Here is a 22,245-nt window from a genome sequence, read left to right on the forward strand (position 1 = left end):
CAGAATCCCAGTGGAGTCTGAGAAACCACCTTCTTAAAGAGCTGACCATGTTGTAAAATGAATGCATTTCTCTCCCCCAGCTGGGTTCATGTGTATTATACCTTTTTCTCTGCATTAAAACAATAAAGCAATGAAAATATCTTCTTTACCTCAATAGGTAAATATTGATTTCTTGAACCCTGACTGTGAGCCCTGTAGTAAGTGTTCTGGAAAGTACTAAAGGTTTGAGACACATTCTCTCCCTGTGTTGAGGGAGCTTACAGACTTGTTGGGGAGACAATGTATAGATGTCCAGAAGGACCATTCATAGTGCAGAGAGTTGGGTGAGCATCGTGTGACATGGGCATCAAGGGGTCCAGGCTGCTGCTGAATAAAATGTAGTCTTGAGCCCAAGGGCCTGAGTCATGTTCCAGGTTTGCTCCTTACTAGCTGATTTAGTCAAATTATGTTGACTCGCTGGGTTTCAACTGTGTCATCAGTTAAAGCAACCAGGAGATGATGTTGCAGGGAGAGCATCTACCTGGCATGCCCCAACCCTGGTCTGACATTGTCCCAGATGCACTGCTGGGACCAGGGTGAGGTGCCTACTGTATATACTTTAACGGGGTCCTCACATTCAGAGTGACCAGGCACCTGCCCAGCTATTCCAAAGAACAGACACCATGAGAAGAAGGGATAACATGACTGTATGTCTGCTCTGCCCAGGCATCCAGCTTTGTACCCCCACCCAGGTGATCTGGTTTAATCATCCCGGGAAACCTGCAAGGCAGACATTTTCTACCAATTAGTACAAATTAACAACAAAAAGGATCAGAGAAGTTATTGCTTGCTCAAGGTCACAGAGTGAAAGTTGGTATAAACCCTGGGTATGGCTGAGTCCTGACACCACACACTTTTTGCTTCACTGCACCATCTCCAAGCAGCCTTCTCAGAGGAGCACTGCAGGAATTGCTTCCGGTAACATTCTAAAATCCTGTTCAAGCCTCATTCAGGAGAGAAAGCCCCCATTTTACACAGAGGAAGCATGCCCTGATCTCTTACTAACAATGTTTTCTGAGATGGTCAATCAATACCAATTTTACCTTTAGGCTTTTGTTTTTTATTATTTCATCGATCCTCAATTTCATTATGAACACTCCATTTTCACTACATTCCCTCCTGGCCATTTCTCAAATGTAGTCATGGAATAATGAACAAGACAGACAGTTTGAGGGCCAGGCTCTAACAAGAAGGCTGCTTCCCATTCTTCACTGCTCTGCCTCTTGGGCAAGACTAGGTCTACATACAGCCTTCAAGGCGGGAGAAGGGGTTTCTCCCAGCCTCAAGTTTTGTTTCTGCTCTGAATTGGCTGGGCTTGAAGAGATGGACTTCTGACATGCCTGCCTTGAGATTCTATCTCAAGATCAGTGCCAGTTACAGGAATACTAGCAGTAAAGGTGCCCAGATTAGTTCTAGGGTATTCTCTGAAGTTCCCAACTACTGCCACAATTCTAAGACTCACTGGATCCTTTCTCTTTGAAGAGTCCAATTAAACTGAACGTAAAGGAGGGCAATTCTCTGCTGGAGACACTTGATCGCATCTAGAATAGTCCTCAAGGCTCAGAAATCCTGAACCAGAAGAAAGGAGAGGAAGGAGGAAAAGGCAAAGGAGGAGGGAGAGATCCAGACACAAGGGGAGGCTAAGAAACGTAAACCTCAGGGCCACATATTTTCATGGAACTAAATGCAGCTCAATTCAACTCAATAGAACCAGTATTTTTTGAGAACAGAGTAAGTGCAACGCACTGTGCTGGACCTGGAGACACAAAGAAAACAACTTGGATACCTTAAGGCAGTGGTCCCCAATGCTTTTGGTACCAGGAATTGATTTCATGGAAGATGATTTTTCAACAGATTGGGGATGTGGGGGGGGATGGTTTCAGGATGATTCAAGTCATCACATTTATTGTGCACCCCATTTCTAATCCAGCGTTACCACTGATCTGACAAGAGTCAACTGGTCTGTGGCCCAGAGGTTGGGGATCCCTCCCTTAAGGGATAAAGATACCCAATCCTCAAGTCCTCATTACCTCCTAGAAGAGACAGTGAAGTTCACAAGGGCTATGCCATACTCACTTAGTCTGCACCAGCTCAGACTGAGATGGGACTTAGCCTCCTTTGAACAAAAACTAGAATTCACCCTAGTGAAATACATCACCCTCATTGATCCCACCTCTTCATCTGACTCTTGTGTTCTGGCTGCAAAAATGTTCACTCATTTATTCATCCATCTCATAAATATTTATTAGGAACTATGTTCCCAGCACTGATGAAATAGTGATGATCAAACCCCACCCAGTGCTGGCCTATAAACTGATAGCAGTCCAGTGTAGGAGGAAGTTAAGGAATTGGATAATCATCTGCTGTCAGGAAGGGTGGTGATGGTGATATGTGCATTGAAGGAGGTGCTAAGAGTCCTGACCTGGGGAGACTGGGCAGGGAGGTCTAAGCTAGATGTGATGGCTGAGCTGAGATCACAGGAAGAGAAAAAGGGAGACACCCAGGCCACAGGAGAGTGAACTGAGTTTCAAGCAGGGGGGTAACACATGGGAGTGCCCTTCAGCAAGAAGGGACAAGGGACTTCAGAGACCCATGTGGCAGGAGTAGAGGCAATGGGGGCAGGGCCAGCTTCATGGATTTGCAACCAGAGGGGCACTCAGGGGCCATGTGCTCAAGGGGGCCCTAAGCATGGTTGAAATCTCTGCTGTTACCACACTGAAATTCTTAATAATGTTATCTTTGAACTTGGGTTTTGAAAATGAAATCTGATGGAACAATGGAGTCTTTCTTGAGCGATGGAGGTGCTCCCTATTCATTGCTCCCCATGCGTATCTAGTGGTCAGGATATGCCGTGAGCAGAGCATTCTAGTGAACCCATGATGTGGAGAAGGAGATTCAGGAACCTCAGTGAGAGCAAGGTGAGCATGTGACATCTACAACTGAGTAATCCACTAGGCAGGGAGCTGATAACCCCATGAGGCTACCATTTCTGTTTAAACCAAAATTGAACACAGAATGAAGGCAAGTGACCAAAGAACCTTGTCATATCCTCTCTTACTATGCTCTTCCCTGTGGTAGCCAATCACTCAGGCTGAAAAAGATGACAGAGAGGTAAAGATAAAACTATCCATTATTCCTTTTCTTTTTATACCATCCTTACTACCAGCAAGCCAAAGGTATAGAATGTTGGTAGAAAATATGCATATGAAGAAGTGAAATGAAAACAGTTGAGTCTTGCTTGGGTAGCATTTACACTGCTCTGGTGAAGAATAAAATACACATGCATACCTGAGCTAGGACATACAAATTCTGTAATTTTCAGAGATGCTGCATAGCAGTTAACTGCTCTTCTATTTGCATTTGAAACTGCCACTGCATAGTATAAAGATAAATGGTAGAAATTATGCTAATAATTGAAATGTTTAATTTTTCTTTACTTAGAATCACATCAAATAGCAAATTAAAAACACAGCAAGTTGAAAGAGAGACAGAAAGACAGGAATGTGCTGGGACAGAGTCCTGAGGAAGAAGGATATTTAAAATTGCAGTTCCCAACATCTGTGAGTGACACATTGGGCTGTCTTGATCTTTTGTGAGACCTGTCGCCAGAATTTGTTATTACTAATAAAGCACAGTAGTAGGAGGGTGATGTATTTAAAAGATCAGACCTAATGGCTTACATATAAAAAATATCGCTTTAAAAATCTTGCTTTCCAATCTGCTTTCCTGGGACAGTTGGTGTATGACCTGTGTGTGGGAATTCAAAGCACAGATGCACATACACTTGGGATCAGCCATGGACTCTGTGGTGAAACGGGGCCAGCAGCATGGGGCATTAGCAGTGGCCTCAAGTGGTTGAACTCTGCTTCACCGAGAGCCTCTGGAGGGGCCAGACCAGTAGAGGAGCCCCTGCAGTGTCTGGGTGGGGGTTGTCATGTGGTTCCAGCCCCTCATCACCTCCCTCTTTCTCAAAAACACCTTTTCCTGTGCAGTAACACACCATATGACACATCAGCAGAAATTGGTGTAGTTATCTCTTGAAAAAAAAAAAAAACTCTCTCTTAATTCCTTCCATAAGATTCTGGGGAAAATGAATGAATGAAAAAATAGATGAAATTGATGAATGAATGAATTAATGAAACTGACTTTTAGAATATATTTTCTTCATACCCTTGAATACCCTTGCCCAACAGATTGGGTTGATTTTATTTTTCAGGTGCAAAAACTGAGCCTCAGAGAGATTAAGTGGTTGACCCAAGGTCTCTTTGATAGTAAGGAGTGGATCAAGAACTGAGATCTAGACCCTTTGAATGTAAATCCTGTGCTCTCTGTCCTTTCATGTTGCTTATCACTGGGTGGGTATGATGTTCTAGGAGAGGGCTTTTCAAAGTGTGATCTGGACACCCCTTGGGTCCCTGAGGACCTTTCTGCAAGGTCCTCAAAGTCAAAACCATCATATTAACACTAAGATGTTATGTGACTTTTTCCTTGTTGATATTTGCACTGATGGTATAAAAGCAATGGTGAATAAAAGTGCTGATGCCTTAGTAGCACCTGACTGCATTCTATGTGACAGGTAGTCAACTGTAAAAATAAAGGAGGAAGTCCAGTTTCACTTAAGAATGTCTTTAATGATGCACTAAGTATTACCAATTTTCATAAATCTCAATCCTTGAGTACATGTATTTTAATATTCTGCATAACAAAATGGAAAGTACTCATGAAGCATCTTTGTAGAGCAAAATATGGTAGGAAAAGCATCCGTGTGATTTAAGTCGAGTGGGAGCTAAACTAGGATGTTTTCATAGGAGATGCTACTTTTACTTGAAAGAATGACTGACAGACAAACTATGTTTATTTAAATGAGTGTGTGGCAGGCTTTCTTTTAAAGTAAATCTGTCACTTCAAGGAAAAGAACTCATCAGAGTGGTTAACCAATGATAAATTTGAGACTTCAATTTTGGAAAATCTGCGTCTGCCACAGACAGCGTGACAATCTACCAATGCTTTAATACTTTTCCAATGAAATGAGTAGTGGTATTAAGGAATGTAAATGTTGATAGGGTATAATGAAATATGTCAACTTTTGAAAGATCTACTTAACCTCAAATCAATATCTTCTAAATGACCAGTGCATATTGTTATGCAGAATGTATGAGTAAAAAATTCATTCCAAGTGTGAAGTGGACCAATGGATTTTAATACAGCAGTATATAATAAGTTCATCGATGCGATTTCAGATTCTTTATGGTAGCTAGACTTTAAGAAACTATTACTGGGACTTCCTTGGTGGTCCAGTGGTTGAGAGTCTGCCTGTCAATGTAAGGGTGTATGGGTTCGATCCCTGGTCTGGGACAATCTCACATGCCTCAGAGCAACTAAACCCATGTACTACAACTAGCGAGACTACACTCTAGAGACTTCGGGCCACAGCAAGAGAAGACACCAGGATGAGAAGCTCACACACCACAACTAGCAAGTAGCCCCTGCACACCGCAACTAGAGAAAGCCTACTTGCAGCAATGAAGCCCCAGTGCAGCCAAAATAAATAAATGATTTAAAAAAGAAGCTACTACTTACAGCGTTCTGGTGCAGTATCAGAGAAGAATAGCTCCAATTATCTGAAAAGATTAAAATACTCCTCCATTTTCCAACTATATGATTGAGTGAGTGCCGGGAGCCAGCGAGGGAAATCCTACCCGTGGCAAAGGTCAACTGGGGAAGAGGCCTGACGGGCAAAGGCTAATCAGGACTCGAGGAGCCCCCTGGACCTACCTGAGCATCTACCCCAAAGAAAACCGGAATCTGACTGATTTACTATCTTACGCCTCTTACCAAGTCCTCTAATACTTATGGGGGTTTCCCCCCAACCACCTTTCTCTGAAAACATTAATTCAGAACTGTAGTTTAAAAGTTCTCCTCGGCTTAATAGGAGTGTTCCAATCCAAGCCCCTCTGATAGCTTTCTAACTTGCATGACAAGTTTGTCCGGGCTCTTACAACTATGAGTGTGACTGTTTATAGCCTCCCAGCCATGCAAGGACAGAAAGTCTGATATTCTAAAATACAGAAATCTGTTGAAGAAGTTAAAATCATTAGAATAGTACTAAAAGAGATTTCATTGTTGAATCAATGCTTGCTGCAAAGTTTCCTGTATCTGTTGTATCCTTGGAAATATATTAATCACATATAGAGAATATAAGTAGTAGCCTTTGATTTAACCACATCAGATCTTAAGTTAATAAATTCCTTTCTTGTAGCTCACTACACCTGTACCTTATAGGAATGTAACCTTGTCATGTGTATAGCACCTGACTTTAGGAAAATCAACTTAAAAGAATATAAGCCTTTTTCTAGCTAACTAACCTTTGTTAGGAGAGAGGGCCATAAACTGTTAGCAGGCCACCTGGCCAGAAGATGATGTAAACCACCCAAAACTTTTGTATATCACGAGACATACAAAAATGAGCCCTGATCCTGATAAGGGTCAAGACTGCTGACCCCGCGTGATTTTGGCGTGACTCTATACCTCTCTTTCTCTGTTTTTTATGTGCACAACTTAGGGTATAAAAGCAGCACTGGAAAATAAAGTTTTGGGCCTTGCTCACTGAAGCTTGGTCTCCCCGTGTCGTTCTTTCTCTTTTTCCGTCCTTTTCTCTATTCTCCTTTTTCTGGTTGAGATCCTTGGAGCGCTGGGCCCTCTGAGTTTACTTATCTGCCTGGGCTTCTAAGACCCACTCGAGGGGGTGCCCTGGTGGGGTACCTCAAGTGATTCGAGAGGGCGCCTGCGGCCTACGTAAACAGAGCAAGCCCCGTGCTGGGGTTTTATTGGTTTCCAGCGTAAACCAAGGAATCATCAGCCCCTGTCTCTCTCTCTCTTTCTCTCTCTCTCTCTGACGCCGACGCCGTTCATCCCGAGGATACCCTGGGTCATATCGGGGCTGGACCCCGATAAGTGAGGCCCTATTTTTTTCTTCACATACTTTAACCTACACAGCATATCACAGCAGATTGAAGGGAGAGAAGTTATGAGGGTCTAGCTGTCCTCTATTGAAGCAGACATTGAAGAGACTGCAAAAATGTGCATGGTGCCACTCTTCACTGTAATTGTTTTGGAAAATTTATTTTTTGGGGTCAAATCAGTTATATATGTTAACCTGTAATGAATTTATTATTGTGATTTTTAAAAAATTAGTTAATAAATTAGCATTTGGAAGCTTCTCAATTTTTGTTTCGAATACAGTAAATATCAGTAGATATAACCCAGAGTGTCTTTAGCAATGTTTAACCCTTATGGCAGAAAGTGAAGAGGAACTAAAAAGCCTCTTGATGAAAGTGAAAGAGGAGAGTGAAAAGGTTGGCTTGAAGCTCAACATTCAGAAAACTAAGATCATGGCATCTGGTCCCATCACTTCATGGGAAATAGATGGGGAAATAGTGGAAACTGTCAGACTTTATTTTTTTGGGCTCCAAAATCCTGCGGATGTTGATTGCAGCCATGAAATTAAAAGACACTTACTCCTTGGAAGGAAAGTTATGACCAACCTAGATAGTATATTAAAAAGCAGAGACATTACTTTGCCAACAAAGGTCCGTCTAGTCAAGGCTATGGTTTTTCCAGTGGTCAGGTACGGATGTGAGAGTCGAACTGTGAAGAAAGCTGATTGTCGAAGAATTGATGCTTTTGAACTGTGGTGTTGGAGAAGACTCTTGAGAGTCCCTTGTACTGCAAGGAGATCCAACCAGGCCATTCTAAAGGAGATCAATCCTGGGTGTTCATTGGAAGGACTGATGCTAAAGCTGAAACTCCAATACTTTGGCCACCTCATGCGACGAGTTGACTCACTGGAAAAGACTGATGCTGGGAAGGATTGGGGGCGGGAGGAGAAGGGGACGACAGAGAATGAGATGGCTGGATGGCATCACCGACTCTGCGGACATGAGTTTGAGTGAACTGCGGGAGTTGGTGATGGACAGGGAGGCCTGGCGTGCTGTGATTCATGGGGTGGCAAAGAGTCAGACACGACTGAGCGACTGAATTGAACTGAACTGAACTGAAGAGTATAAAGTGGTCATGAAACCAAAAAGTTTATCATTTACCAACCATAGTTGCCAGCCAGTTCATGATTCCATATTCTATTCCTGGTACTCGCAAAATGACCCACCACCTGTCAAGAAAACTCCTGATCTCAGAGCAACTCAGTTTTCTCTGCATTGCACAGCTGAGGCATTTGTAATAAGAAGAACCAGGCAGAGCTTGATATCAACAAGGTGCTGGGGGTGGGGCTTCATTTCCACATCTTCATTCAAGCATGGATGGTTAACATCTGGCTTTGGAGCCAGACAGGCTGGACTCAAATCCTCCATTATCTACATGTGTGACCTTGGGCAAGTCACTTATCTTGTGACTGCTTTCTCATCTATGAACTGGCATGATATTAGTTATTCATAGCATTCTTGGTTGTTGGAAGGATTAAATGAGTTAATACATGCAAAGCACTTAACAGTGCTTGCCATGAAGTAAGTACTACATATATATATATATATTTTATATATATATATATATATATATGTTAGTGCTTGCCACTGCTATTATATTGAAGAAAAGCCACACACTTCTGGCAAACTCCCTGTTCATGTTTGAGAATGGAAGAGGCCAAATGTGGAGTTCATTTCACCATCAGAAATATTTCCAATGTGTGTCACATATGTCATTAAAAACAGTCTGGGGACTTCCCTTATGGTCTAGGGGTTAAGAATCTACCTGTCAATGCAGGGGACACGGGTTTGATCCTTGGTCTGGGAATATTCCACGGAGCAATGAAGCCTATGGGCCACAACTACTGAAGCCCGAATGCACCGGTGTCTGTGCTCCATGGCAAGAGAAGCCACCACAATGAGAAGCCCGCACACCACACTGGAGAGCAGCCTCTGCCTGCTATAATTAGAGAACGCCCCATGTGCAGTAATGAGGACCCAGCACAGCCAAAAACAAATAAAAGTTAAGAAAAAAAAGAGCATTTGCCTCACAAGCAAACAGTCTGGCAGCTCCTTGAAGTACTTTACACTTATCAGTCACAGCTTAACAACTTTCCTGGATATTATTGGCCAATGATTGCATCCTGTGAATCTGCAAAATCTCATCCAGGACCAGTCCTGCCTCATGGGGAGAGATTTTGAGGGGGTGGGGTTTGTGTGTCTGTCTGATTTTGCTCATCACAGGGATAGGAGGTTGCTAATGGCCTTTACCGGGCAGGAGTCAAGGGTGCCAAGGGCTTTCCTCATGGCTCGTTTGGTAAAGAACCTGCCTGCCTGCAGGAGACACAAGAGACACAAGTTTGATCCCTGGGTTGGGAGGATCTCCTGGAGAAGGAAATGGCAACTAGCTCTAGAATTCTTTCCTGGAAAATCCCATGAACAGTGGAGCCTAGCAGGCTACAGTCCATGGGGTCCCAAAGAGTTGGACATGACTAAGCGACTGAACATGTAAAGGTGCTAAATGTCCTGTCCTGAGCGGGCCAGTCTTATACCACTGAGAACAGTCTCACCCAAAATGGCCATAGCATCTCCTTGAGAAACACTGCACCCCAAGCATGCAGATAGAATTGATGGAACAAACACCAGGCCAGGTTCATGACCCCAGGTTTGAGGAAAATGATAGATCTTGTCAAGGCTTCTGCTTCAGATTGGTGAGGTCCCTGCCAATGGAGGGTGGAATCATCTGCTCTGAGCTGCATGCTCTGTCCTCCCAGTACACACACTCAGCAGGCAGAGAATACTGATCACACCGCCTGAGGGCTGGGCAGAAGGGTTTCTTAAAGTGTACTCCACAGCTCCATGTGGAGCCACCTGTAGTCACTTCAGTTGTAATAAAAAAGTACAGGACCAATGCTAATCACACCAAGCAGCAACCATGCCCAGAACATCAAATTAGGGCTGCATTTATACTTAAGAAAAAAAAAAAGGTTGATTTTAAGCCCTCCCACTTCAAAAAAAAAACTTGAAATTTCCAAAAATGAAAAGTTGAAGGGAAAGGTTCAATGGAATGTCCTTGAACTTGGCTGCCCCCTCATGTATCTAGGTGGCAGGAAGATCTCAGATCAACCAACACAGGCAGATGGCCTTGCTCTGAGCCCCAGCTCTGCTCTTCTCAGCTGTATGACCTTGAGTGTATCCCAAGTTCCTCTTCACAACTGAGGATATAGCCATGCCTAATCCTGAACATTCAGTGAGGCTGCACTGACACCCTAAATGTGAAAGAACTTCGGAAAGCATAAAAGTCTATTTACTTTTTATTATTACAATTATAATAAATCCTGCCTGAAGACCTGCAGCAGCTAGAAGCATATTGGCAACTTACTTTGTTTCTATTAGAAACCAAAGATGGAGGTGGGGGAATGTCACCATTTACAGTTATCTATTCAGTATTGAGCAAAAATAAAATATACTCTCTTATTTATAAAGTCATTTTCATTTTCCTAAAGCTTTGTGCTAAATCAAAATCCCCCTCCTTTTGGAAGATTAACACAGCGGTTATGTTTTTGCTGAAAAACCAATGAAGTTAATGCATTTTTTCCTTCTTCAACAATATTGTTGAAAGAATAAATGGTGTAGCAACCAACGTATATGCTAAGAGATTTGGAGTGATCCCCAGGGTTCAGTGAGTCAGAACTGGGTCACAAAGAGCTTGGAGAGATGTCAGGCAACCATTTGTCTGGTTGGAGCCCATGGTCTGGAGGTGAAGGACTCCCAAGTACAAAAACATGCTGTAGCATTCACTCATCAAATCTTCCCCAGGCATAAAAAAATATAGTAAGAAGAAAATGAAAAATAATAATTTATAAAATTTACTCTAGCTCACATTTATTGGGTATTTATAGTGAGCCAGACATTTATTTATGGCTACAGCTTCCCTAGTGGCTCAGCTGGTAAAGAATCAACCTGCAATGCAGGAGACCCTGGTTTGATTCCTGGGTCAGGAAGATCCACTGGAGAAGGGACAGGCTACCCACTCCAGTATCCTTGGGCTTTCTTGGTGGCTCAGCTGGTAAAGAATTTGCTTGCAATGAGGGAGACCTGGGTTGGACTGATCCCCTGGAGAAGGGAAAGGCTACCCACTCCAGTATTCTGGCCTGGAGAATTCCATGCACTGTATAGTTCGTGGGGTCACAAAGAGTTGGACACAACTGAGCGACTTTCACTTCACAGTGAAAACAAGTAGGCCGCTTCTCTCTGTGTGCTGACCAGCCTGGCCATGGATGGGAGGTTTAGATGAACCAGAGACTAGCTCTGTCACTAAGGACAGGAGAAGGAGGCAGAAATACAAAGAGATGAGTGCGAAAGTGTACTGTTGAGGCTGCAGTAGGTGTCTGTTCCGGGTGTTCTGAGAACATAAATGATGATGGATCAGTCAATCTCTCTCCTAAATACTTCTAGAATTAGTGGTGGTTGTCATGTGGCCACCACCATAACAGCAAGAAGGAAAACCTTTCAGCCTCTGCTGAGACAAGACCCTGTTCTGTGGACACGACCATGTCTTTTTCTTTGCAAAGGTTTTGGTGCTGCTTTTCCCAGCAGAAGGATCAGTGCCTAAGAGTAAGGCAAACCTAGATTCAAACCCTGATTCTTCACTTGTCTTCTCTAAAATTTATAAAAAGTTAAACTTTCCTATACTTCCATCTCTCTATTTATGAAATAGGAATACAGCAATCTCCCTCCAATGGCCACCATATTATAATCAGAACAGGACTTTTTTCTTTCTGAAGCTGAGAATTTACAATGGCATCAACTGGGTTAAGTGATCTGTGAAAAGCTATACAATGGAATTCTCATCACAGCGAATGAGGGAGGCAACAGAAAGGGATGGCAGGCCATTTCAGATGGGCTGTTTCCTAGTTCCACTGTATGATCTTACCAATGTTAATAATTCCCAGTCCTTCTGCTGACATCACTGGTTGATCCTAAGGTGTCCAAAATTCAGATCAGGTATGGACAGATGGCAGGAAGAGGGACTGAGCAAGAAAACCTGATTGACCAGGACAGTGACTGTTTATAGTGGCTGGATTTTTAATATTTGACAAGAGAATGTTTAATTTTTGAGTGTATCAAAAATTACTGGCCTAGATGCAATTACAGGATGGGGATAAGTAACTTCTCCACTGCCAGTGGGAATGAGGACTATAAAATAAGGGTAGAGAATCTTATTTTAAAATGTTTACAATAGCCAGGACATAGAAGCAACCTAGATGTCCAATCTGCAGATGAATGGGTAAGAAAGCTGTGGTACATATACACATGGAATATTACTCAGCAATTAAAAATAATGCATTTGAATTAGTTCTAATGAGGTGGATGAAACTGGAGCCTATTATACAGAGTGAAGTAAGTCAGAAAGAAAAACAACAATACAGTATATTAATGCATATATATGGATGGCAAGCCACTCCAGTACTGTTGCCTAGAAAATCCCATGGATGGAGGAGCCTGGTAGGCTGCAGTCCATGGGATCGCTATGAGTTGGACATGACTGAGCGACTTCACTTTTCACTTTCACGCATTGGAAAAGGAAATGGCAACCCACTCCAGTGTTCTTGCCTGGAGAATCCTAGGGACAGGGGAGCCTGATAGGCTGCCGTCTATGGGGTCGCACAGAGTCGGACACGACTGAAGTGACTTAGCATTAGCATGGAATTTAGAAAGATGGGAACAACGACCCTATATGTGAGACAGCAAAAGAGACAGAGATATAAAGAACAGACTGTTGGATGGACTCTGTGGGAGAAGGCGAGGATGGGATGATTTGAGAGAATAGCACTGAAACATGTATATTATCATATGTGAAATAGATCACCAGTTCAGGTTTGATGCATGAGGCAGGGTGCTCAGGGCTGGTGCACTGGGATGACCCTGAGAGATGGGATGAGGAGGGAGGTGGCTTCAGGATGGGGAACACATGTACACCCATGGCTGATTCTTGTGAATGTATGGCAAAACCACCACAATATTGTAAAGTAATTAGTCTCCAATTAAAATAAAAAGAAGAAAAAAAATGAAGGGATCTTGTTTGCACATAGCTGTTGGATACAGATGAAGACCTACAAAACCTTCTAGAACTAACCCCCAAAAAAGATATCCTTTTCATCATAGTGGGCTGGAATGCAAAAGTAGGAAGTCAAGAGATACCTAGTGTAACAGGCAAATTAGGCCTTGGAGTACAAAATGAAGCAGGACAAAGGCTAAGAGAGTTTTTCCAAGAGAATGCACTGGCCACAGCAAAAACCCTCTCCCAACAACACAAGAGATGACTACACATAGACATAATGGTCAATACTGAAATCAGATTGATTATATTCTTTGCAGCTGAATATGGAGACGCTCTATACAGTCAGCAAAAACAAGACCAGGAGCTGACTGTGGCTCAGATCATGAACTCCTTATTGCCAAATTCAGACTTAAATTGAACAAAGTAGGGGAAACCACTAGACCATTCAGGTATGACCTAAATCAAATCCCTTACAATCATACAGTGGAAGTGACAAATAGATTCAAGGGATTGGATCTGAAAGACAGAGTGCCTGAAGAACTATGGATGGAGGTTTGTAACATTTTACAGAAGGTGGTGATCAAAACCATCCCCAAAAGAAACGCAAAAAGGCAAAATGGTTGTCTGAGGAGGCCTTACAAATAGCTGAAAAAAGCAGAGAAGCTAAAGGCAAAGGAGAAAAGGAAAGATATATCCATCTGAATGCAGAGTTCCAAAGAATAGCAAGGAGAGAAAAGAAAGCCTTCCTCAGTGATCAGTGCAAAGAAATAGAGGAAAATAATAGAATGGGAAAGACTAGAGATCTCGTCAAGACAATTAGAGATACCAAGGAAACATTTCATTCAAAGATGGGCACAATAAAGGAAAGAAATGGTATGGATCTAATAGAAGCAGAAGATATTAAGGAAAGTTGACAAGAATACACAGAAGAACTGTACAAAAAAGATCTTCACAACCCAAATAATTCATCTAGAGCCAGACATCCTGGAATGTGAAATCAAGTTGGCCTTAGAAAGAATCACTATGAACAAAGCCAGTGGAGGTGATGGAATTCCAGTTGAGCTATTTCAAATCCTAAAAGATGATGCTCCGAAAGTGCTGTATTCAATATGCCATCAAATTTGGAAAATTCAGCAGTGGCCACAGGACTGGAAAAGGTTAGCTTTCATTCCAATCCCAAAGAAAGATAATGCCAAAGAATGCTCAAACTACCATACCAATTTCTCTCATCTTGCATATTAGCAAAGTAATGCTAAAAATTCTCCAAGCTAGGCTTCAACATTACGTGAACCAAGAACTTCCAGATGTTCAAGCTGGATTTAGAAAAGGCAGAAGAACCAGAGATCAAATTGTCAACATTGTTGGATCATAGAAAAAGCAAGAGAATTCCAGAAAAAAAAACATCTACTTCTGCTTTATTGACTATTCCAAAGCCTTCGACTGTGTGGATTGCAACAAACTGTGGAAAATTCTTAAAGAGATGGGAATCCTGGACCACCTGACTTGCCTCCTGAGAAATCTGTATGCAGGTCAAGAAGCAACAGTTACAACCAGACATGAAACAACAGACTGGTTCCAAATTGGAAAAGAGTGAGTCAAGGCTATTTATTGTCACCTTGCTTACTAACTTCTATGCAGAGTACATCATGCAAAATGCTGACAGGATGAAGCACAAGTTGGAATCAAGATTGCTGAGATATATATCAGTAAACTCAGGTATGCAGATGACACCACCTGTATGGCAGAAAGTGAAGGGTAACTAAGGAGTTTCTTGATGAAAGTGAAAGAGGAGAGTGAAAAAGCTGGCTTAAAACTCAACATTCAAAAAAATAAGATCATGGCATCCGGTCCCATCACTTTATGGCAAATAAATGGGGAAACAATGGAAACAGTGAGAGACTTTATATTCTTGGGCTCCAAAATCACTGCAGATAGTGCCTGCAATCATGAAATAAAAGACTCTTGCTTCTTGAAAGAAAAGCTATGACAATTCTAGACAGCATGTTAAAAAACTGAGACATTACTTTGCCGACAAAGATCCATTCAGTCAAAGCTATGGTTTTTTTCCAGTGGTCATGTATGGATGTGAGAGTTGGACTGTGAAGAAAGCTGATCGCCGAAGAATTGATGCTTTTAAACTGTGGTGCTGGAGAAGACTCTTGAGAGTCCCTTGGACTGCAAGGAGATCCAACCAGTCCATCCTAAAGGAGATCAGTCCTGAATATTCATTGGGAGGACTGATGCTGAAGCTGAAACTCCCATACTTTGGTCACCTGATGCGAAGAGCTGACTCACTGGAAAATACTCTGATGTTGGAAAAGACTGAAGGTGGAGGAGAAAGGGATGACTGGATGAGATGGTTGGATGGCATCACTGACTCAATGGACATGGGTTTGTGTAGACTCTGGCAGTTGGTGATGACAGGGAGGCCTGGCGTGCTGCAGTCCATGGGGTCACAGAGAGTCGGACATGACTGAGTGACTGAACTGAACTGACAGGTGAGTCAGACGCACTTCACGATCATCACCTTGAGCCTTATCTCAAGATGATGCTAACTCCTTCTTTTCCCTCAGAGAAAATAAAATGGATGTTGAAGCACCCCGGAAAGTGAAAAAGTCACATACAAATATAATGGACTTTCACTACTATCCAATTATCTCCATCAACAAAATTTTTGTAAGCACCTACTTGCTGTGAAGTGAATCTTACTAGGTGCTGAGGTCCCCAGAACCCCAAGACTCTGTCCTTACTCTCCTGGGACTCACTACTGAGTTTCAGAAATAGAAGCTGTATATCAGACCAAATAATTACAGATGTTTGAGGTTAATAAGCGCTAATGAGTTCTCAAGAAATAAGGGCTGAATATTGAAGCCTCATCAATTAATCAGAGGAAGACCTAATATTCAAATAGAATTGGTAGAATCATGCTGACAGCTAAAATCTTTGCAATCGCTTTCAGTCCCCTTTCTCCTCAGTGTCCAGACAGAGGGCTCAGACATGGCCTCAAGATTGAACCAGTCAGAGGTTCAAGCTCAGTTTTTATTTCCCCCACCTCCTTTATTCTGAGTTTTTTTTTCATCTGCAGTGTCTTTTGGAACTTGGATAGACACAGGAAGAAAATTTCTCTTCAAAGAATGACTTATGGAATGTTTTATACTTTTCACTGTGGAAAAAGACATTTTTAATGAAAAATAGAATATAAAATTTCTCAATAAGTTTCTATTTGCTAACATATCAAAATGATTATATTAGATATTTTGGGTTATATAACATATATTAGTAAAACCAATTTCACCCATTTCTTTTTACTGTTTTAGTGAGGTTACTGGAAAAAATATATCATGTTTCTGTTTGAATTATGCTTCTGTTGGACAATGCTGCTCTACATTATTAATAACACACATCATTAAAGGCTAATTTTCCCATAAAAATAAATGTAGAGAGATTCACTCTACAGTAACTGTAGAACTGTTCTGCTTTAACACTGATTTTTATTTCTTAGCATGATTCCTAACATTTAGGAGAATGCTCCCTCTTAAAAAACAGCCCATTTGGCCTTCTTCAGATGATAAATCCAAATTTAGCTCAAGTTCCCAAAGTGTTCATTGTCAGGCTTTGAATTAGCATTGCATTTTAATGACTGCTTGGATGGCATTGTCATAGGACAAAAAATATTTGATATTTTTAATGACAGTAAAAATTTAAATAATAGCACAGTGGTCACTTTTATAAATTCAGATGCATGTACTGATAAATGGTTTTAACACTAATTACCAGCTAAGGTAGAAGTCTAGTTTACAATTCATTTAATCACTAGAATTAAAAATGTATAGCTCTTTATAAAGAAAATTTTATTTTTATAAAACAAATTTAATATTACACTAGTCATATTCATACTAAATAATACTTTTATAAAATAATAAATATATTGCAAAAGTCATACTATGTCAATATTCTTATTGTACTTTTCCTAGTTAGAATCATTCAGATTCACACAAATTTAATGCACTGTGCTCCTTTCCCTGTGAGTAAAAGGATAGAACACTTGAGATTGTAAAAGGTACAAGTAAAGAGACCTAAAGGAGATGAGAAGACTCCAAACACAGACTCACAGAAACACCCATAATCCTCGGAAAATACCACCCCTCCCCCGCAACACCCCTTCTCCAAAACCTAATGGTCTGGAGAGTAATTCAGAACAGGTAGATACTGGAGGGGAGTAGAAATTAGAGGAAAAGATCTTCACGATGAAGATAATCACGATGGCGTGATCACTCACCTGGAGCCAGACATCTTGGAATGTGAAGTCAAGTGGGCCTTAGAGAACATCACTACGAACAAAGCTAGTGGAGGCAATGGAATTCCAATTGAGCTATTTCAAATCCTGAAAGATGATGCTGTGAAAGTGTTGCACTCAATATGCCAGAGAATTTGGAAAACTCAGCAGTGGCCACAGGACTGGAAAAGGTCAGTCTTCATTCCAATCCCAAAGAAAGGCAATGCCAAAGAATGCTCAAACTACCGCACAATTGCACTCATCTCACACGCTAGTAAAGTCACGCTCAAAATTCTCCAAGCCAGGCTTCAGCAATATGTGAACCGTGAACTTCCAGATGGTCAAGCAGTTTTAGAAAAGGCAGAGGCACCAGAGATCAAATTGCCAACATCCACTGGATCATGGAGAAAGCAAGAGAGTTCCAGAAAAACATCTATTTCTGCTTCATTGACTATGCCAAAGCCTTTGACTGTGTGGATCACCATAAACTGTGGAACATTCTGAAAGAGATGGGAATCCCAGACCACCTGACCTGCCTCTTGAGAAACCTGTATGCAGGTCAGGAAGCAACAGTTAGAACTGGACATGGAACAACAGACTGGTTCCAAATAGGAAAAGGAGTACGTCAAGGTGGTGTATTGTCACCCTGCTTATTTAACTTCTTTGCAGAGTACATCATGAGGAACGCTAGGCTGGAAGAAGCACCAGCTGGAATCAAGATTGCCGGGAGAAATATCAATAACCTCAGATATGCAGATGACACTACCCTTATGGCAGAAAGTGAAGAGGAACTCAAAAGCCTCTTGATGAAAGTGCAAGAGGAGAGTGAAAAGGTTGGCTTGAAGCTCAACATTCAGAAAACAAAGATCATGGCATCTGGTCCCATCACTTCATGGGAAATAGATGGAAAAACAGTGGAAACAGTGTCAGACTTTATATTTTTGGGCTCCAAAATCACTGCAGATGCTGATTGCAGCCATGAAATTAAAAGACGCTTACTCCTTGGAAGGAAAGTTATGACCAACCTTGATAGTATATTAAAAAGCAGAGACATTACTTTGCCAACCAAGGTCCGTCTAGTCAAGGCTATGGTTTTTCCAGTGGTCATGTATGGATGTGAGAGTTGGACTGTGAAGAAAGCTGACCACCGAAGAATTGATGCTTTTGAACTGTGGTGCTGGAGAAGACTCTTGAGAGTCCCTTGGACTGCAAGGAGATCCAACCAGTCCATTCTAAGGGAGATTGGTCCTGGGTGTTCTTTGGAAGGATTGATGCTAAGGCTGAAACTGCAATGCTTTGGCCACCTCATACGATGGGTTGACTCACTGGAAAAGACTCTGATGCTGGGAAAGGTTGGGGGTGGGAGGAGAAGGGGACGACCGAGAATGAGATGGCTGGATGGCATCACGAACTCTGTGGACGTGAGTTTGAGTGAACTCTGGGAGTTGGTGATGGACAGGGAGGCCTGGGGTGCTGTGATTCATGGGGTTGCAGAGAGTCGGACATGACTGAGCGACTGAACTGAACTGAATTGAAGTAAATTGTCTATTGAACAAAATATCATCCTTTTTTGAAGGGATATCACAATCTAGAGTCTTCTTAAAATAACATTCAAAATGTCTAGGATGCAATCCAAACTTACTTGACACATGAATAGCCAGGAAGATGTGACCCTTTCTCAAAAACAGTGGCCAACTTCTAGATGACTCAAATATTTGTATTTTCAAAAACGTACATTAAGTTCTTATAAGATGTGTAAGTCTATAAAGGAAAACATGCTTGTAATGAATGAAAAGACAAATATAGAAAAAAATGAAAAACAAATTCTATAACTAGAAGAGATAATATTTGAAATAAAATATTCATTGGATGGATTTCATGGCAGAATGAAGATGACAGAAGGACAGCTCAATGAGTACATGACAGATCAATATAAAAGTAGCCAATCTGAAGGAAAGAGAGAACAAAGCTTGAAAGGAAAGGAATGGTGCTTTGGTGACCTGTGGGAAATCTGAAATAGAAAAGAAAAAAAAATATTGGAGAAAAATAAAACCTCAGGGATGTACGGATTGATACAAAAAAGGCTAACATAACAGGTAATTGGGGTCTCAGAGAGGAGAGGGAGAATGGGGCAAAAATAATGCTCAAAGAAATAATGGCTGAAAAACTTTCCACATTTGGTGAATGGCATATATTTACATTCTAAAGAGGCAAATAAATCCCAAGAGGACTAAATATGAGTGAAATCACACCTGTGCACATCAAAGCCAAAGAGAAAGAGAAAGCAGCCACAGATGAATGACATTATATACAAGGGAACAATAATTAGAATGTTTGTGGGCTGATCATAAACCATGGAAACTAGAATACAGAAGAACAACTTTTTTAAAAAACTAGAGAAAAAGGATCTATCAGTCTCCAATTTTATAGCAAACAAAAATAGCCTCCAAGAAAGAAGGTTAAATGAAAACATGTTAGTTCTTCTCCACTAGACTGGACCTACTAGAAATACTGAAGGAATTATTTTCTGGCAAAAGAGAAATGATACTAGGGAAACATGGGTCTTTAGGGATAAAGGATGATCAATAGGATTTGTAAGAATCTAAAAGACAATTATTTCCTCTTAATTAGCTTCAGTTCAGTTCAGTTGCTCAGACGTGTCTGATTGTGACCCTATGGACTGCAGCATGCCAGGCCTCCCTGTCCATCACCAACTCCTGAAGTTTACTCAAACTCATGTCCATTGAGTTGGTGATGCCATCCAACTGTCTCATCCTCTGTCTTCCCCTTCTCCTCCTGCCTTCAAACTTTCCCAGCATCAGGGTCTCTTCCAATGAGTCAGTTCTTCACATCAGGTGACCAAAGTATTGGAGTTTCAGCTTCAGCATCAGTCCTTCCAATGAACACCCAGGACTGATCTCCTTTAGAATGGACTGGTTGGATCTCCTTGCAGTCCAAGGGACTCCCAAGAGTCTTCTCCAACACCACAGTTCAAAAACATCAATTCTTTGGTGATCAGCTTTCTTTATAGTCCAACTCTCACATCCATACCTGACTACTGGAAAAATCATAGCTTTGACTAGATGGATCTTTGTCGTCAAAGTAATGTCTCTGCTTTTTAATATGCTGTCTAGGTTTGTCATAGCTTTTCTTCCAAGAAGCAAGACTCTTTTATTTCATGGCTGCAGTCACCATCTGCAATGATTTTGGAGCCCAAGAATATAAAGTCTCTCACTGTTTCCATTGTTTCCCCATCGATTTGCCATAAAGTGATGGGACTGTATGCCATGATCTTAGTTTTCTGAATGATGAGTTTAAACCAACTTTTTCACTCACTTCTTTCACTTTCAAGAGGCTCTTTAGTTCTTCTTCACTTTCTGCTATAAGTGCGGTGTTATCTGTATATCTGAGGTTATTGATATTTCTCCCAGCAATCTTGATTCCAGCTTGTGCTTCATCCAGCCTATCATTTCTCATGATGTACTCTGCATATAAATTAAATAAGTAGGGTGACAATATACAGCCTTGACATACTTCTTTCCTGACTTGGAACCAGTCTGTTGTTCCATGTCCAGTTCTAACTATTGCTTCTTGACCTGCATACTGATTTCTCAGGAGGCAGGTCAGGTGGTCTGGTGTTCCCAGCTCTTTAAGAATTTTCCACAGTTTGTTGTGATCTACACAGTCAAAGGTGTTGCCATAGTCAATAAAGAAGAAGAAGATGTTTCTCTGGAACTCTCTTGCTTTTTCGATGATCCAGTGGATGTTGGCAATTTGATCTCTGGTTCCTCTGCCTTTTCTAAATCCAGGTTGAACATCTGGAATTTCACGGTTCACATACTGCTGAATTAGCTTAAAGGGGCTTCCCTGGTGGCTCAGAGGTTAACGCGTCTGCCTCCAATGCAGGAGACCCGGGTTCGATCCCTGGGTTGGGAAGATCCCCTGGAGAAGGAAATGGTAACCCACTCCAGTATTCTTGCCTTTAGAATCCCATGGACGGAGAAGCCTGGTAGGCTACAGTCCACGGGGTCGCAAAGAGTTGGACACGACTGAGCGACTGAACAGAACAGAACAGAACATGTATTTTAAACTATTGTTTAAAGTAAAATTATAACACTGTTTCTAGGGTTTATAAGGATGGCAGGAAAGGCCTTGTGAATGAAACTATATGGTTTCAGGCTTTCTGCAATTTGCACAAATTTATAAAATATAATTGTAGGAAGATTGTGAAAATTTATAGAGAGATATATAAAGAGAAAGTAATCACTAAAAGAAAGAAAAAAGACATTGCAGAAAACTCGATAGATAAATAAAATTATAAGAATATTAAAATAATCCCAAAGAAGACAGGAAAGGAGCAATAGAGAGATAAACATCAGAGACCAAACAGAAGAGAAGAAATAAAATGGTAGATTTGACTCTAATCATATCAATAATTATGTTAACTATTCCAATAAAAAGAGGTTATTGGAATGGATAAAAATGCAAGACTCAAGAATAGGCATGCTGTCTATAAGAGATGCACTCCAAATATAAAAACACAGATAGGTCAAAAGAGATGACTGAGAAAGAATCCAACATAAATAGCAAGTATAGGAAGGATGGAGCAACCAAATAAATAGCAGATGAAACTGATGGCAAACAGAGGTTAGTGCTAAAGAAGAATACTTTATAATTGTAAAGGGAAGAGAATGATAATAAAACATATGCACCAAATTATTATCCTCAAAACACATGAAGCAAAAATGGACAGAATTAAAGGGAGAAATAGACAATTTCATAGCAATGTAGGAGATTTTTAGTAATTGACAGAACAACAAAACAAATATGATGAATAAAGTCACAGGTAATCTAAATAACACTACCAACTGCTTTGTCCCAGCTGACAT

General features: G+C 41.2%; 1 protein-coding gene across 1 annotated transcript in view; it reads right to left on the reverse strand.

The window, feature by feature from the left end:
- CLSTN2 (calsyntenin 2) overlaps positions 1 to 22,245 on the reverse strand; it is a 721,779-nt gene that overhangs the window by 177,214 nt on the left and 522,320 nt on the right. The gene's annotated exons all lie outside the window — the stretch shown is intronic.

This window comes from Moschus berezovskii, chromosome 1, assembly GCF_049115385.1.
Source record: "Moschus berezovskii isolate FMDL1 chromosome 1, NW_MosBer_1.0, whole genome shotgun sequence".
In the NCBI taxonomy this organism is placed as follows: domain Eukaryota; kingdom Metazoa; phylum Chordata; class Mammalia; order Artiodactyla; family Moschidae; genus Moschus; species Moschus berezovskii.